Source organism: Dermacentor silvarum, chromosome 11 (assembly GCF_013339745.2).
Source record: "Dermacentor silvarum isolate Dsil-2018 chromosome 11, BIME_Dsil_1.4, whole genome shotgun sequence".
Classification (NCBI taxonomy): Eukaryota; Metazoa; Arthropoda; class Arachnida; order Ixodida; family Ixodidae; genus Dermacentor; species Dermacentor silvarum.
The window spans coordinates 74,020,379-74,039,086 of NC_051164.1; the positions used below are offsets into that span (position 1 = coordinate 74,020,379).

The 18,708-nt window shown below is 48.7% G+C and overlaps 1 long non-coding RNA gene across 1 annotated transcript in view; it reads left to right on the forward strand.

Moving 5' to 3' along the window:
- Positions 1–226: 226 nt before the first annotated feature.
- Positions 227–18,708, forward strand: part of LOC119433166 (uncharacterized) — a 169,624-nt gene continuing 151,142 nt past the window's right edge. The window contains exon 1 of the long non-coding RNA XR_005188290.2: positions 227–1,155. This is a non-coding gene — a long non-coding RNA (uncharacterized LOC119433166). The remainder of the gene's footprint in view (positions 1,156–18,708) is intronic.

Genomic DNA, 18,708 nt, shown 5'->3' on the forward strand with positions numbered 1-18,708 from the left:
CTCCTTTCCCTAACTTCTCGCGCTCGTCGCCCTCTCCTCCCGGGCAGGCAAGTGAGATCAGGGGTGCGTGCCGCGTGCGTGCGTGTTCTGCCCCCTGTCGTCCTCCTCTCCCGCGCAGAACCCCCCCACGCGTGAGCGCCCCCTGGCGGGTAGAGGGCGCACTTCGCAGCGGCCTCGCCTTCCCGGCAACAGAACGCGAGTCGGGGCCAGCACCTCAACGCCGCCACCCGCCGCCCGCTCGGCCGTCGTGCGCAGTGTGCACGCCCCTCCTTGCGTCGCGTCTGAGTCCGTGCGCGGCAGCGGCACCAACCGACGAGACTCGGGGAAGAGAGTGCGAGCCGCGTCGCACACGCGCACGCACTTCACCGCATCGCACCCCGGCGCGCGGAGAAGAGGACTTGAAGAAGAGAGACCGAATTGAGCGAGGAAGAGAAAGGAAAAAATGGGGAGAAGTGACCAGACGACCCGAATTTTGCGGCAACTTCCCCGTAAGTCGTCCTGCACTCTTCGCCAAAGCGAAACCGCACCGTGTAGCTCTGGGAGCCCGGAAGAAAACCGGCTTGCTTCAGTTGAGAACACCGGAGAGAAAGGCCACCTCAGCGAAGAAGAGAAAACGGGGGAGAGGCGAAGGTGACTCTCGCACTAAGCCTGCTCAAGAAAAAGTGCACACCGGCAGCAGCGTCGCACGAACTTCCACCAGACATTCGAGCCCCTCGTGGGTCCTAGCGCGGTGAACAACTGCGCAGCGACTCACTCCCGTTTCATCGAAGTGTCCTTCCCACTGGACGGCAGAACTTGTGTCGTTAGCGTCGAGCGTAGGCCTGGGTGACACGGCGACACGTCGTACAGGCCTGTCACCTCCCGCAAGCCCCGCTCGGCTCGAACAGAGACCATGCCGCTGCCTGTGCGAGAAAGACGAACTGCTCGTAATACGCGCGCAGGCCGCCGGTGCGGGCGGGCGCGCGGCAGAAAGGCATCGATCGAAGTCCGACGGAGGACACCCCCTCCAACGCCCGGCGCCCCGTTGCCCCCTCCGAGTAGGAGTCTCCTTGCCCGGCCAGCCAGCGAGCGAGAACGTCGTCTTCGTCGGCGGCGGCGGCAGTGAAGCAACAGGCGTTCGACGCTCCCCTCCGCTTCGTGAGCCTGCAGCAACAGGTAACTGGATTCTCCGGTCTTTTTCTCGCTGCGGCCGCCGCGCCTGTCGTTGCAGTGAAGAGCACCACGTAGGGCGATTTTTTATATTTCCTCGTTTTCTGCTTTTTCGCGTTCTCTGCTCGTCTTTCCCGTTTTTATTTTTAATTCTTGGCGTGACCGGCCGCCAGTGGCTTTCGCTGTCTCTGAAGTGGCGTTTGGCCTTTTTTTTTCCCCGAGCAGAGTGTTTCGCCGGTCCTGCTATTGCCGTCGCCGCAATCATCGACGTTCAGCGCTAAGCCCCTTTTCGTTGTCGTCGCCGACCCGAAACTCTTTCTTTTTTTCTCATTTCTAACGGACGCCAGGGAACGAAAAGAAAACGCTTTCTTTGCACCGTGGTCGCCGCTACTTGTTCCGATTGCTAAGGGTGAAAAGGGCGGACGCGTCGCGTCGTTTATTTTGTGCCTTTCTGGTGGCAAAACGCTTCGAAGAAAGCCGATCGGCTATGTGTGTTTACTTTTGCCGCGGTGGGTTTTGACTCACGCGTTTGTACTCGAAGTCATCCTCTTTCTTCTTTTTCTTTATCTCAGCAGACGCTGCTGAGCGATATGACCTTCTGCAGCGTGTGAACGCAATACCGGGTATAACTAGATAACAAATCACTTGATTCGCATTGAGATAGTCCTGCATTTGTCAGATGAATAGTTTTCGTGGAGGTACAACCGTAATGAAGGCCGCTATATGGGTTTGTAGGATGGCCAACTTCTAATTTGTTGTTGCAGAGGCACAACGACACAGACCCAGAAGGCATACGAGGTGGCACGCGGTGACTGTAGTGATTCCTGGCAGTGGTGTACCTCGTTGGAACATTGCCTCTGGCCACTCCACAAAACCGCTATAAAAGTTCCCGCTCAAATTATTTCCCTTTGACTTAACATAACCCGGATGCTACTTACGTGACTACCAAAACTATCTCGGTCGAGTGCGCGTACTTTTGGGCCTAGCAGAAGATACACTGGTATCAGTGCTACCTGAAAACCAGTCGCTTGCGTTGTCATTGACTCAGTATCCGTGCCGATGGTGCTTCTGATTCCACTATGCAAACGGTTTATTAGCGCAACGGTTTTGGAAGCAACGAAGCAACTACCGATAGCATGGAAAGCGCGATATTTAGTTACGTGTTTCGAGAGTGGCAAAGAGAAAACACTCGTAACCTATGGGGCGCGCCCAAAACCGCGAATAGTCTGATGAGGTGATCGATAAAAACTGAAAGCGCGACAGGTTTCACGTAATTGTGACACCTCAAAAAGCGCTGCGGGGAGTATCAACGTTGAGCAGTACTGCAACTTTCTCTATACCGGGAAAAAAAGTGGCAACGACCTCAATCAATTGCAACTCGCGTTCTAGAAGAGCTATAGCAATTTAGAAAAATCTTTCGGGAAGGTTCCTTACTCGCTTAGAGGAGAGATGCGTTCGAACACCTTGAGTCACAACATTTCGGTATCTAAATACTCTGCAAGTTTTTTTTCTTGTCTGACGCAGTCAGAGAAGCAGAAAAGAAAAAAGAACAGCTAGGCAACATTAATCGCACATAGCTGATAAACAATAGGCGGCCCATGTTCACCCCACTGAGTGTGATGGGCAATAATTACCAGATTGTTAAATGAGCCATCTGTAAGGCGCAGCATCGCCTAAGTGACTTTTGGGTCATTAAACCCCATTTAACTAACTGAGCCGTCTATGCGATTTTTAAAAGTGCTATTTATAACTTGGCTTTTGTAAGGTAGATCACTGCTAAGCTAATAATAACTTTATACTGATGCTTATGGAGGTTGGATTTTGCTTTCTTGCCTCCATTGTGACGTACAGCGAACGCGCGATTTGCGGAATTAGTAGTACGAACAATGTATTTTATCGAAACTAGGATAACTACGCAAGACTCTGTCGCCGCACGGATTAGACGCATTTCCGCGTGGAAAACTTGATGCTTTTCCGGGTTTGAAAAAAAAAAGACGTAGCCTTCTGAAACGTTAACCAGTGGCATAATCACTTGTCCCAGCTGAGTGCCAGGGGAACCGATGCAGTGAACGCAGAGGCACGTTTGCTATCTAATCATTACAAGTCCTTCGCGGATGTTGCCGTTTCTGTCATCCGAAAGTGTGAGATTATACAGTACCTCCAGTCATCGACATCCGCAAGACGATAACGATGCAACCTACCTCAAGACGAACGCTTGATGTTGCAAATTGTTGCGCATCCGCGCGCGAGATTCTTGACGTATACTTCTGATCTTTTCGGTATCTTTAGTAATGTTGCGACACCTGCCGAGTTTCACAAGTCCTAATGGTGATGTTTCCACACTATTTCTTTTACATGGGATGTCATTTCTTTGCGCGCCTCCGCTCGCTTTCTTGAACCTGGCTATCCGTCTGGCCTCAAAAGTGTGCCGGCATAAAAAAGAAAGGAAAATTCGAGATCTAGTGCACCTTTTGAAATCTACGTGAAGCGAAGGTTGATGGGGAAGCGGTTAATTAAATGCCATAAAACTGTTCGTCTTCTGCACCGCGTTCGCAGCTTATCTATAGCGACAACATACCTATGTGGCAAGACGCCGCAAAGTACGAAATGTACGCCGGGCGTACTGTGCCAATCCGACGGCAATATTAACACTTCATTCAAGTTGAGCAGCAATTCCTGAAAACGCACGCTGTAAAGTTTAAGAGCGTCGACTTGTCGCTTTTCTGGAAACGATTACAAGCTCCTCATTTAGCTCTTTTGGGTAAAAAGATAATAAGTCTAATTTGCATAAGTACCTGTTCAATTATTAGGTTTCGTCACTTTCAGATGTACGACTCTGTCGTAAGAACAATCCAGCGTAAGCCATTTATTCATCTCATATTCCCTATTTTTATGCAATTTAGTGTGTTGAAAAAAAAAATCTACCTCGTGGAACCTATTTTATGTCAGCGCTGGCACTGGTAAAATTAGCTCCCTTAAACACTAGTAACACCTTTCGTAAAGGCACAGTTTGTTGGCAATGCGGGGGAAAATCGGGTTTTTCGGTGGTTGCAGCGTATGGAATCTTTGAGACAGCGGGAAAGTAAATGGAACTGTGTTTGCTGTATTCGAAAACAAATCATGCGGGCCGCTACTTAGAGGCTAAAGTGCACTCTGTCGCACGTTCTTGAGCACGCACATTGCTCGACTGCCCGCAGAAGTCTAATGGGCTAATTACTTTTCTGCTTCTTTTCTACGAAAGCAAATCAAATCGCCCTGCCTACAGCAAGGGCTCGAGCACCGTCGCTGTATCATCCGGCAGCAGACGTGGTATTTAACGTATAGGCGCGCACGAAAGGCACGTCGAAACAGCAGGCGGCGCGGAAGTTGGCCTATTTGCACAGGGATCTTCGTGCACGCTTGGTTGTTTTAGGGATTTAGAGACTACGGAGTTGGTAAATACTGCTATACGCGAGCGAGCAGGAACGGTGGCATTTGGTATCGATGAGTTCAGGAGATATCCCATTAACTGCGTGCGAATTCGATCAACAAGAAGACCGCGAGAACAGCACAGCTCTTCGTGACGCGAGTCTCGTTCGCAGAGGCTTCGAGTGCGTTGTGCTGGGGTCTACACCGCGCTACCGAGAGCTGGCACAAAGTGTACCCGGACTGAGAGAGGTCGAGAGTATGGTGCACTGCTTGATACACGCAAGCCGGCGTTCAGCGTGGCTGCACAGAAGCTGCGGCGCTCAGAGAGATAGTTGAAACGCGGAACGCAGTGTGGTTAACCGGAAGCAATACTACCGGTTTGCTACCCTACACTGGGCGAGGGGTAAGGGTGGCAACAAAGGCGGTAAAAATAGTGGAGAAAGAAAGCAAACGCGCGAAAACTCTAAAGAGGGGGCGGGTAACGCCCGGGAGTATCAAAGCCTCTCTTAAAGGCCCCTCGAACGTGAAAAGTTTAACAGTGCCTTGACCGACATTTGGTTTGATTGACGGTATAGGCCGGTATTTCAGGATTGTCTCCTTCGGTAGCGGCCGGTCGTCAAGACTGGCCAACGTGGTCGCTTAGTTTCGTAACTGGCCGCATCGCAGACGTTGTGTAACTGGAAAAGGGTTGGTAAAACATGCGCTTGGTAGATTTAGTTCGCCAAGACGCGGTGATACTCACACATGTACGTTGCGGCAGAGAGGATTGGAGTTTGAGAGCGAGATATACGGAGAAAGAGCTCACAGTGTTTCCCTTTTTTGTATGTACACGGCGTCGGAGCGTTGAGGTGTGTTTCTATGTTTTTCCTTTTCATATCCACTATAATATTTACCCACGGCATTAGCAGAGCTATGCCCACGTTATCATCGGTATAGTTTTGTCGTGAGCGATTGATGGTAAGAAAGGCATCGAATCGAGCGAAAGGAATTGCCGCGTTATGCCGACGACGGTTGCGTCGTTCTGAGGACAATACAAACAACCCTGAGAGGCGAACGCTTGCAACTAACATAATTCTACGGAAAAATAATGAATACGTAACATGGATCTAGCAGATGCGTAGAGAGCAGTAATGTGAGCATCCGCCAAAATGTAGTGAAATGTGACCTCTCAGGAAGATAGATAACCACATTACTGTGGAGCATAATAGATAGCTTACACACACACGATTCACCTCGTTTCTTGATGAAATAAGCCTCAGTCAACTCACGCGCAAGTGTATGACAACTGCGCTTTAAAATTCGAATCCCTGATAGCACATGTGACGCCTGCACAAGTTCGACATAATTTGCTCAAGCAGAATGCCAGCTTTTTGGGACATTCGCGAAAAGAACTAATTCAGTACAATTTAACTTTATTCAAAGCCCATGAGATGTTTGGAGCGCGGCCAAAAACGTCGGAACACGCTTGACTGGCTGATGGCTTACGGTGGTAGCGACGTATTCATCAACAAGAGCAAGAAATTGATATGAATGAAATGTGCAGGAATGCTTGCTTTATAAATTGTTCTCCTGTATCGCGTAACAATTATAATGTGGGTACAATGCCCGCATTGCAATGAGCGTGCGCTGCTTATCTGCCCTTTACAAGCAAATGAGTTGTCTGCGTCATGAGAACTTTTGACATAGTTTGTGTTTGTTAAGTATTCGTCAACGCTTTGTTGTCTGCGGTGGATATGCTAAGAAGTAATTTACCTTCATAAGTACCTTTACCTCTAATCTACACATTGCGTCTTGGTATGTTCCCTGAAAAACTTCAGATAAGTTTTGTTGCCTTATTTTGAACACGCCATTGACGCGCTTGCACCCCCCCCCCCCCCCCCCCCCACTGCACTTAAAGAGCAGTTCAGACTTGCTAGATAAAGAACGTCTGTTTTATAGTAATCCTTATAAGGGTGCTGTATATTTTCTCACGTCTGCTTCGTAAAAGCACCATATGGTATTCTTCTCATCGGAAGTGTAAAATTTCTTCATTTGCATTTTGATATAACAGCACTGCTACCAGGTCACAAGAGCTTTCACACGAAGGAATGAATAATTTTGCACTATTTTCTCACAGTGTACTGGCTTCTAAAACTATAGAGATCAACCTAATTTATGTGCCCAGTAAGGTAAAATCTGCTTTCAGTAATCTCCAGTTCTAACGTACCGACCGCAGAATTTTCTTGGAATCAATAGTGAATTCTTACTGCTTGAGTACTCGCGTCATTTAATTAATGCGGATACACGAGCCTGACATATTTGGACAATTTTCTCAGCTATAAGGCACAAGTCGCTTTATTATTGTTCAATTTCTTATTTGTAAGAACTCATTAGGTAAGTAACAAAAGTTCTAAGTTTCTGTTTATGCGGGTGGTAGATTCACGCAGGCGCGTCTTCGCGGCCAAGTTTGTGCATAGTGCGTTCTCGTTCTCTGTGAAATCTACGGACGCTAATTGAATTCGATGACATCAGCTTTTGCACGTGGAACACCGAGAGAAACAAGAGCGCACCTTTAGTCATTGTTCTTGTTAGCGTGCTTATACCGAAAGCTCACGGGCGTTCATTCAAGAGCCACACAGAACGGATTACTTTGCGATTCAAGTTTCCGCAGCCACAGGATAAACAAAATAACTAAAGAAAGCAATCGTGCCTAGGGGGCGGTACCACATTTCCCCTAAAAACGAAACTATAGACGACGTCGCTTTAGATACCTTGATGCTCCGGAGCCTCTCAGCGCACACCAACACTCCGTTTAAAAAACAAGAGAGCCCCTAATCGGCAAGAAGAATGGCTGCTGCCTACGCTTCGCTTCGCTTAGACGCTTTCCAAAGGCGCGTACAACATTCTGAATGGCTACAGCGACAATTCAATCTCAACGCCAGGTCACCGCACAGAGCAGCCTCGGCGCAACGACGTTCTCGAGAATCGAACGTTGCGAAAGGTGACACCGCACGAAAGTCAGATCTCGGGTTGTCAACGTCACCTCCCCTCCCAACAATCTTTGTGCAACCGTGCGCAGCTCTCCCCTCGTGAACCTCGTTCGCTATTTTGAATACGAGAATCAATCTTTACTCGCGCACTCACGCTCCCCCGCCCAATGCGCGAACGTCGCGCGATATCGGCTTGCCCCGCTAGTCCCGCCGTGCACGTTCGGTTTCTCCCGAGCCCAGCAGGGCTCCCTTTGCTCCGATGAACAATTAGGAACGAGAACGAACGCTGCGCCTCCGCTTTTCCCCCACGTTGAGCACCTAGGCCTTTCCCCCGGCCGCAAACTGCGACGCTCCACCTGCGCAGACAGTAACACTAATTTTTTGCCGAACACGTTCCTTCGCAAACCTTTAATGAACAACGCACGCCGCCGGAAAGTATTGCCGCTGGGGGAACCGAAAGGGACCCGACTGGTGATCGGAATTAGACGCGCGCGTGGACCGAGTTTTCCTCGTGCTACAACGTGTACCGTAGTGCAGGCGCTGCCGTTCGCTGCGCGTCGCGAAGGTGTCGACGCCTGTAGATTATTCACGAGCGGCGCTCTGCTCGGTTAACTTGAGCCACGAATCCCCGGGCGATGTGCAGGGGGAGGGAGGAAGGAAGGGTGGATAGAAGGGGGTGGGGTGGACTGATCCCCCCCCCCCCCCCCGCGGGCATCGTTGGCCCCCCTCACCTGCGCTCGGCTAACGTTAAACAGAAAGGTATCGTCACGATGGCGGCCGCAGTATTGCGGCGAAATGTATACGGTTGCCACCCTAATTACCGCGAAACCGCGAGAAGCAGCGAGATGAGAGCGAGCGCTCGCTGCGCGTGCGCGTTCTCGCTCAAACAGCCGGCATCATCCTCGGGGCGAGCAACGAATAACACCGCGCGTGATAACCCCGGCGGCACTACGATTCACAAAAGGAGTTCCTTTCTGGAATCCTTTCTTCTTCGTAACGGAAGCCTTCTAAGTGGGACCGAAAGCCCCACCAAACCTTTTTTTTTTTCTTTGTTGCTGTTCCTTCGGAGTGGAGCACCCCTCTTCAGTTCGCCGCATCGAAGGCTACAGGTGAAGTTCGGCGATGTGGAAATAAGGAAACGCGACGAAGCCGGATTAACTGGAGAGGAAAAGTTTTTTTGTTACCGTCGTCGCGAAGTAGGCCGTTCACGTTGTCGCCTTATTTCGTGCCGTAGTCCCGACTTCAACCAATCGCGCATGAATATTGAACTCGGCGTATTGATTCTACAAATTGTACTGCGTGTGCGACGAGAAACTAATAGTAGAACATTTTCTGCGGTCGCACCCAAGCTGCCGTGATCAAACCGACACTCCCTTTAGGAATCGTGTCTGCAACACCTTGAGGGACTGAAAAGGTCTGTTACAGCCCGCGTGGAATGCCTCCCTTCTTTTTATTGCATTCGAAAGAGACGTGCGCTGATCTGTTCGACAGGTGGTAAATACCCCAGTCACACAGCGGGAAACGCTCGGGTGGGGGAGTTGCCCTCCGCATCCCCCTTCTGCGCTCCTTCCCTCTCCCAATACATTTTAAACTTCCTCGGATTCGGCATCAGTGACACAGATTCAGAAGGCGAAAGCCGCACACTTGGCCGAAGGTTGTGTATACCAAGTTATTATACCTGACTCCAGACTGTAAGAGCGTAACGCTGCCGGGAAAATACTCATTAGTACGCTTTTGTTCAATTTCAGCTCGGCAACATAAGGTTGCACAGATGATGGGACCATGGGAGGGATTGTCACATCGGGAATGTCGCGGTAGGGACAAGCCTGCACAAGTAGCGTCAGTGTAGGCACCAAAGGTCCTTGTTAAGGGTTACCTCAGCGACTTATTGCGGTATAAATTTTGCGCTTACGTATCCCTAGTAACGAGCAACAAAGATTATTGCTCCCCGCGCATGCCTAATAATGACTGCGGAATACCGGTTACGTAGATAAAATTGGCAGCGCTGTTGGCGGCATCTTTTTACGGTGCCTTTAACCATAGTGAGACAGCAACGTTGTGGCACTGCACGCCGCTCGCAATCCGGTAAATAAAAACATAATTGAAATAGGCGAGAATTCAAAAAATAAAGACGGCCTGAAAAGAATGACTAGTTGAGAATGTATAGTTCTGTCTTGTCGGCCTCATGTGTTCCTTCCAATTTTCGCACTACTTCCGTAATGGCTATTCGCCAACTATGCCAGTGATGGAATCTGTTATTGGGAAAATAATATATATATAGCGAAAAATTCATTTGTGAATATTACAGGTCGATACCACCAAGTACACACCAGCAGCTCCATAGACGCAGAACATAGTTGGAGACAATCAAACGCAACGTGGGTTTATAACGCGAGAGCGTTAAGGGCCCCGTGTCGCAGAAAATCCGGCGTCGGTGTCGGCTTCGGCGAAAGCATCGGCGTCGGTGGCATCCGTGGCGAAGAAATACATCCCGAACCACCCCGACCACACAGGCTCTCCGCGTGGCGCAAGGCGTTAGTGAACAAAAATTGAATTTCTCAAAGTAAGATCCCTTAGAAACATCCTAAGGTACGACTTAACTACAACCTACAGACATGATAGCGTCGGATTGTAATTTAAATGTACGAGAAATGATGATTTTGTTACGAGGAAACTCAAACACAAACCCCTTTTCCAGCATTTCTACCATACCAACAGCGGCGCGCCCGGGTAGGTTACTTGCAAAAACCCCATCCAGATGCCGCTCGCCTCCTCGGCTGCGTAAAACGGTAGCGGCGCGAAGAGGCGAAGGTGGAGAAGAAAGAAAGCTGCAGTTGCCGGGAAGCCTGACAACCATTCAGGGATCTTTGAATGCTATTGCGTTCCACTCATAAAGGCGAAGCCTAAGCGTGCTCCAAATTTATTATCCCTGGTATATGATATCCTTAACAAGTCCAATATACAATCGGCGATATGCAAAAATCCGTAAGCAGGCTTTCTGACACACCTTGCTTGACTTAACCAAGAAGGCCGCGTTCCCGCTAGTAGCACTATTAAGCTCCGAGACACGTTTTAAAAACGTGCGATGCTGCGGAGTGCAAATGGCGGTAGAAATGACGTCCTCAATCAGGAGCGTTGACATCTTCATTGGATTTCTAGGCTAAGGTACGCCCTCTGGGTTAGGTCAAACTAGATGTAGCGGCGAAGCGCACCACCAGCTTTTGCATTGAACGCGATATTCAGACCGCGTTAAGCCAGCCTCACGGCACAGAACGCTTTCAGAAACAATGTTGACGTGCTATTCTGGACACTCTCAAATTCCGCCATCTTGTTGACGTTTTGAGCCAATCGCAAGCGGTTTAGCCACTCTCTTAGCCAATCAGAGCAGAGAGCTGAGCCCGCAGATAGTGTTAGCTTTTCCTCAATATTTTGCACACGATTTTTTAGTGCTACAAAAAAAAAAAAAAATCTGCGTGCATAGGAAAGTGGTTGGAGGGGAAAAAAAGTGAGCGACTTCCGCAATTTCTCTGGTTGTGAAATCTTTTTAGTGCGAGAGCTGAAGGCTCCGACAGCGGAAACAATCTTCTTAAGAACTGCGTACGATACACACGAACGCATCATCTGTACTACCTGTTGTGACCTCTAAATTGCATTCAAAGAGGTACCACCACTCTCAGGGTCTGTGTGGGGATGCAAAACAAGGCAAATTGGCATAATAGACGACGTCCAAAACATGGCGACTGCGAAATGTTTCCGACTGCTGTAATCGTTTCGGGCGCATGGAGCTACCAAAAGCACAGCATCCGAGATCACGTTTTGTTATTCGGAGCGCTTTTATTTATGAGTATTATTTACCAAGACTTCAATACCTTCGGGCTAAATTACCGCACAGTTTTCACGTTAGAATAGTAAAAGAAAAAATGTTTTGTAATTATGGTGGAAGGGGCTCAAACGGCATAGATTAGTAAACTCGAAACCACATCGCTCAGTGTTTTCCGGCCGTGAAAGCGGAACGAGGGGGGTAATTAATCGTAAGCTAATGAACGTGATCAAGCCCGGCCGATGCCCTAAGGTAGAAGGTAGAGCAATATATTGATGGTTTGGTTCTTGAATGTGTAAGGCAATATTGCAAGGATGTCGGGAGCACGCCGAAGCCTACATTGAAAGCGAGACGTTGAAGAATGTCAAACGCGGGAAATAAACAGGCTCTAACCCGTGACAAAACAGGTGAGAAAAGGACGCGCGCAGCCTGTTGCCTCCCGACTCCGATGCATTTTCGTTTCGTCTCCCAAATATACAGGGACAAACACAAACGCAGGAAATGACAAAAGGCAAGACCCGCGCCCGCATAAAAGATCAGGCAAGCAAACAAACAAACTGGCACGGGCAGAACTTCTCCGATTCGTTGCTTTCCTTTCGCGCCCGTCGAAGCAAGACAGGTACGCAGACCCGAACCGACAAACAAGTCTTATCTCACGACTTCGGCCCCGAGACGCGAGCCTCGCGTCGCTTCCCTTACGCCAGGCGCGCGCGGAGGCAGGTATACGTTATTTGGCGTCCGTCCCGCGTGGCTCCATGTCGGCAAGTCAGGCAGGCGTCAAGACACGAACCGCCCCCCCATCAACCCTCAATCCCGCTTCCTCGGCAGAGAAGTCGGAACAACCTCGCGTGTCGTACGTGTCTCCCGACCATCCGGGTCTAGATGTCGGAAGCCACCTTGATCGGTTGGCAGCGCAGTACAATGCGGGCCCCTTCCCCATTTTCCCCTTTATCCAACCCAACTCTCGCTCCCCATCTTTCCCCATACTATCCTCCTGCATTGTTCCCCACTTCCCCACTAGGCGGCGTCAAAGATTCCCAAGCTTAGTTGCTCGAGGGAAAAAAAAGGGGGGGGGGTCACAAGGGAAAGCAATAGGGAGTGGGGACAATGCCTCGCCAGTCGCGGCGGTGGTGGTGGTTCCCTACGTAGGTTGTACGGGCTCCCTCCCGGCTTTCTCCACTTCCCCGCTTCCTCTCGGCAGCCTTTGTGCGAGCTTAGGAGCCTGGAGAAGGAATGCGAGTGGAATGGAGAAGGCCGGTGAATAGGGAGGACGGTGTGTTTTGTGCCGCCGAGGCATCCCCCTTTTTTTCGGCTTAAACAACGAAGGGTAAACATCAACGAGAAGGAAAGTAATATCGCGAGGAAAGCTAGGAAAAAGGAGCCTCTCGAGCAAAACCAGAGGAGGTGGCTGCACGGACCATTACCAGTGTAGTGCGTTGTGCGGGCGCACAACGAAAAGCGAACGAAATGGCGTCGATAAAAGATTCAGCTCGAGCGGGCGATCCCCAGATCGAGACGTCGACGAGCGCTAAGAGACAAATAAAACGGCTATCACCGCTGGCGCGTACCGTTGTTGTTGTTTATTTATACTCGAGTCTGTCGACACGTGCACGAACAACGCAGTGCTTGTATTGAGTTGTAGGCGTTGTGCCTCGCGACTGTTTCTTTTTTTGTTCGTCTCGAAAACGCCATTACACAAAGGAAAGACGTTGATTACGTTTTTTCGGTGCATTGGGTTCTGCTGTCAAGTCTGCTGACCGCGTCGTTGTAAATGGACTGGTTATACGAGATTGTGGCTTCGAGTTGTCTTCAATTTCTGCACCCTTCCACGGTCAGCGTCTTGCGTTAGTTTTTGCGCTACTGTTTAGTAGCGTTCGCCACACATTAACGATATACACTACAATTATGGCGCCCAGGCAACTGTTTATGTCTACTTCTTTTGTTAATACTCTCCTATGGTGGAGGCATACTATTAAAAGGACATAACTGTTTTGCGCAGTATTTTCTACGGGGTGTAGTTGGCTTCTCATCATCATCACCAGCCTATATTTATGTCCACTGCAGGGCGAAGACCTCTCCCTGCGATCTCCAATTACCCCTGTCCTGCGCTAGCTGATTCCCACTTGCGCCTGCAAATTTCTTAACTTCATCACCCCACCTAGTTTTCTGCCGTTCTCGACTGCGCTTCCCTTCTCTTGGTATCCATTCTGTAACCCTAATATGGTCCACCGGTTATCCATCCTACGCATTACATGGCCTGCCCAGCTCCATTTTTTCCTCTTAATGTCAGCTAGAATATCGGCTATCCCCGCTTGCTCTCTGATCCACACCGCTCTCTTCCTGTCTATTAACGTTAGGCCTAACATTTTTCGTTCCATCGCTCTTTGTGTGGTCCGTAAGTGGTTCTCGAGATTCTTTGCTAACCTCCAGGTTTCTGCCCCATATGTTAGCACCGGTAGAGTGTAATCACTGTACACTTTTGTTTTCGACGACAGTGGTAATCTCCCAGCCAGGATTTGGTAATGCCTGCCGTATGCAGTTCAGCCCAATTTTATTCTTCTATGAATTTCTTTCTCATGATCAGGGTCCCCTGTGACTAATTGACCTAGATAAACGTACTATTTTACAGACTCTAGAGGCTGAATGGCGATCCTGAATTCTTGTTCCTTGCTAGGCCTTTGAACATTATCTTTGTCTTCTGCATATTAATCTTCAACCCCACTCTTACACTTTCTCGGTTAAGGTCCTCAATCATTTGTTGTAATTCGTCTCCATTGTTGCTCAATAGGACAATGTCATCTGCAAACCGAACGTTGCTAAGATATTCGCCGTTGATCCTCACTCCTAAGCCTTCCCAGACTAAGAGCATGAATGCTTCTTCTAAGCATGCAGTCAATAGCATTGGAGAGATTGTGTCTCCTTGCCTGACCCCTGTCTTGATAGGTAACTTTCTACTTTTCTTGTAGAAACCAAGGTAGCTAGGGAATCCTTGTTGATATTTGCCAAGATATTACGTATGCCTTCTGTACTCCTTGATTACGCTTAGTTGGCTTCTAGGCCCTCTTAATTTATATCAAACTTGTACTCGACCTCCTCCGTCGTAACACTTCGATGCACGGTAGTTGGCGCACCAAATCTCCATTTCGTGACATTTTTCCCCTCTTTGCCCCACTGCAGTTGGCCTTCCTTGCCATACTATTTGTCAGCTGTATATATATGCCTCGGTGGTACAAATTTTACTGCGCGAATGACAAAGACAAGAACACGGACACCTGATCACGAAACATACACAGGTCTTGCGTACACAGGACCCTTTGGTGTTTATGTGCGAGTGTTAACATGTGACACTTAGTTGAGGCGGAAAATTTATACCATTTAGAAGTGCGATAAGTTATAACATCTATAACACCTGTCGGAGCACATGTCCGGTTATTGTTCGGCCATTGTAGATATAAGTAAACATTTATCTTTCTCCACAGGCTTGCGATAAGAACCTTTTCTGATGGTTAGAGACCCGTAATGCCGGCTATCGTGCGCCCGCATTAGCAAAACGAAACAGTTGATGATGCTGAAAGAAAAAAAAATATTTATCAACGGTTGCATGAAAATATCAAAGCTCCAATACTATTTACGTTACGTGGAAGCACACATTCTGTGTTAGAGTATCTGCCTCACACACACACACACACACACACACACACACACACACACACACACACACACACACACACACACACACACACACACACACACACACAAAGTGTAGCTAACTTGACTCGGCGGTCTCAACTATCCAGCCTCGAGTATACCCTATTAGGTAATCTCTATATATACATTTTCACTGGCACTTTATTGCCAGCTCTAACATTCCAAAAAAAAAAAGAAAGAATCGAAACATTTTTTTTTCGTTCTCATTTCTTTTTTCTTTGCATGACGAAACTGCTGAGGGGGCCACGCCAGAAACTTCTTCAATCTTTCCTTCATTTTAGTCCTTCAAGACCTCTCGTGATTTCCGCTGCTTCGGCGGTAGTCCTTCCATTGCGTCATCGATAGGAGAGTCACGACAGGCACATTTGCAGTGAGAGGTTCAGGTTACAGGGACGGTAGTGTACGTAAATAACAAGCACAACTACGGAGGCGAGAGTCTTTGCAGAACCTCCTTCTGAGGCACAGTACAAAGACCTCCTTCAATGCTTTTACGTATATGCTTATTACTATTGCTCATTGTTAATGTAGTTTTTTATCAATTGTCAGATTCTTATATAATTTTCCACCGTGATTCGCACAGACTAGCCGATTATGGTGATGCGGCCGTGGGCGGTGCGCCGCCCAAACCTTTGGCGATGGACGACAAAACTCGGTTTGTAAAAGAACTGCAACATGGTTGTTGCATTACGCCAGCGAATCTCTAAAGGTCAGCGCGACGGGGTGTGAACGGGGCATTGGAAACCTAAAGAAACGAATTAACTGTTCAAAGCAGAACTTCTATCTGTCTATATAAACCCTCATGGTCACACATCACTTTTCTTTCTTTCTTTTTCTGTTTTTTTGTTTGTTCAGTTCTGCTTCGTACGTAGCTTTCTCTCATTCACGGCCTTGGATTTACATCGTTGCATGTAATGGCTGACACGCCTCACCAAAAGGTCATCTGCCATTTGAACGAACCAGCTTCCTTTCTCCGATCATTCGATAGCAATCTCGTAACGGCGAGCAATATTCCAATTAGAGCAAAGAGAGAGAGAGAGGCAGAAACTTGATAAGGGAAAGGGCAGAGAGGTTAACCGGGCTGAGCCCCTGCCTCGAGGAAGGGTAAATTGTGCTCAAACATGAGAAGAAGTAAAGAAAAAGAGACGCACGCACGCCCGCAAGCACATGAGGAAGAATACATCTTTCAGTAAGTCATAAGAAGTCACCATAACAGAATGCCACGCAATTTCATTCTGCACCCACGCACCATTTCCGAACTACACCCACATATCGAGGCTGTACAGAAGTAGCGGAGCGCGCGCGAATCGAGACAGCATGTGTAAACACGCTAGGGTGCGTGGGGTTTGAAAAGAAAGAAAGAAAGAAAGAAAGAAAGAAAGAAAGAAAGAAAGAAAGAAAGAAAGAAAGAAAGAAAGAAAGAAAGAAAGATATCCCCGAGCTTTCGGCTTAGCGTGAGCGCCCCACACCGTGCAGAAACCGTCGAGGCCACGTCGGCGCACTTCCGGTAAAGAGGAGCGATGCCGCACCACACCATTTAATCGCACTTGCGTAACGTGGATTTAGAATAAAAAAAAACAAATTAGAGAAGCGCAGGCCACAAACACGTACGGGCCTCGGTCGAAGCATTCGTGGAAGTGTATTTCGCGGGCTCTCTTCGTTTTGTTTGTTTGTTTCTTTCTTTCTTTCTTCAACCCGTATGCGCTATGCGCACTCGACGTAGAAACGCGAGTGTCCTTTAGCAGCTGCGAGTGCGAAATTGAAAACAAAACTCGAGCGCCTCTCTTCCTTGAAATTTTTAACGGGCGCGGGCCTTTTTCGCCACCTAGCTATATATATGCCGGCGCGGCGGTCTTGGAAGGCGTGTGCCCCGTTTCGTGTAGCGCAGGTCTAAGATGCAAGCGTAGCTCGGGGGAGTTTAATGAGAGAGGTTCCAACAATGCAGCCACCGGCCGCGTTTGGAGGGAGACTCGTACTGGCGGGCGTACTCGCGGCAATCGTGTGAAATGCGTTAGTCCAAGTAAACGGCGCTGGAGGTTTACCGAGAGCCGTCGACACAGAAATATATAAATATGCATGTATATTTTCAGTAGAATGCGCACGCTTGATTCGTAGTAACGAAAACGGTGCTTGCGATAAATTGTTAAGCTGGCGGAGGCGCTGCTTCTAAATCTGTGTTAGTCACAAAACTGATGCGACGAAGCAGGAAATTCTGCATCCGTAAAATTGAATTCTGGAGCTCAACGTGCCGCAATCACGATATGATTACGAGGCACGCCGTAGTGGGAGAATCTGGATTAATTTTGACCCTCCGGGTCAAATTCGTACGCGAGGCGGTGACAAGAACTTTTATTGGTCCCGAGAAAATTCGTACGCGAGAGTTTCTTTTTTTTTTGCATTTCGCCCCCATCGAGATGCGGTCGCCACGGCCTGGTTTGAATCGGCAACGTCGGCAGTGCACTGTCACAGCCAGCTAGGCTACCGCAGTGGGTCTAAGACGTTGCTACTGAGCCGTAGTTACCAGAGAACTTGCTCGTGCGTCTCCACACAGAGAACGAAAAACGCGGCCACGTTCAGTTTCAAAATCTTCGTATATACGATGCCCTTAGCGGTATAGTTCACAGGCTACGGCGCCCTATTGCTAAGCTACTCCTTTTGCCAGGCAAGTAACGTGGTCGCTCGATAGCACTCTACAGAGTGTGAGGGCGAGCGCGCACTATTCTATTTCCTATGGCTGCTGTGCTGAGTCGAAAACATGGATTTGCGCCGCACTTGAAGCGGGGACCGCATAGAGCTATACTACCGGTATATTTCTTGGCGTTATTGTCTATGTATAAGTAAGCCAAGGAGTACCAGCGCTCTGATGAGAATTGTAACTCGCTCTACGTTATCATCGCTTTGAAATACACTGCTGCATGAGACGTTATCTTGCAGAGAAAACAGATCGATAATTGCGCGGCGTGACACTGATGCCGCAAAGCGACGTCGAGAGTGTGTCGAAAACACTTTTAATGTGGATGTGGCGTGACGCTGCAATCACAAGTTCTCGATAGATTCCAAATGGAAACATTATGGACCTTACTTCTGTGAAGTTGGCGGAAACAACTGTGATCAACCTTAATACAGAGATGCACTTAACAAAATATGCGGTGTCCAGTATTCTTGGAGTAACCAGGCTTGCGGCAAGAAATTTACCGCTTTCAATGGTCGGCCTGTTGTACTTGAGAGCGGCTTTGTATTATTTCTTGGGACGCCTGGACTATCATCTTCACCGCAGTATGTTCCCGTTTCGAGCGGCGGAGTGAGCAGCCACACAGTTTTACGCACGGAAGTTAAATTCAACTATGATCGCCAAAACTAAAGTCATGAGCATAAATTCAAGTTCAGGGGCACTACTCCCGAATCCCAGTGTCCACAGTCGTGGACAATGATATCTTCGTGGTATTAAAAAGACGGTTTTGCGACATCTACCAAACAAACTGTTCGCGTTTGCTTCAGTTCCTTCGAGAACACGTTCCAACACGTTTGGTTGATCTGCAACTCGTGCGAAGAATGTAATGAAGAATCCTCACGTGGGCTACCGCCGCAAAACGCGTTTACCCTCAATGTTGCCACTTCGGAACGATGTCAGGCCGTTAAGTTACGTCCTGACCCGAA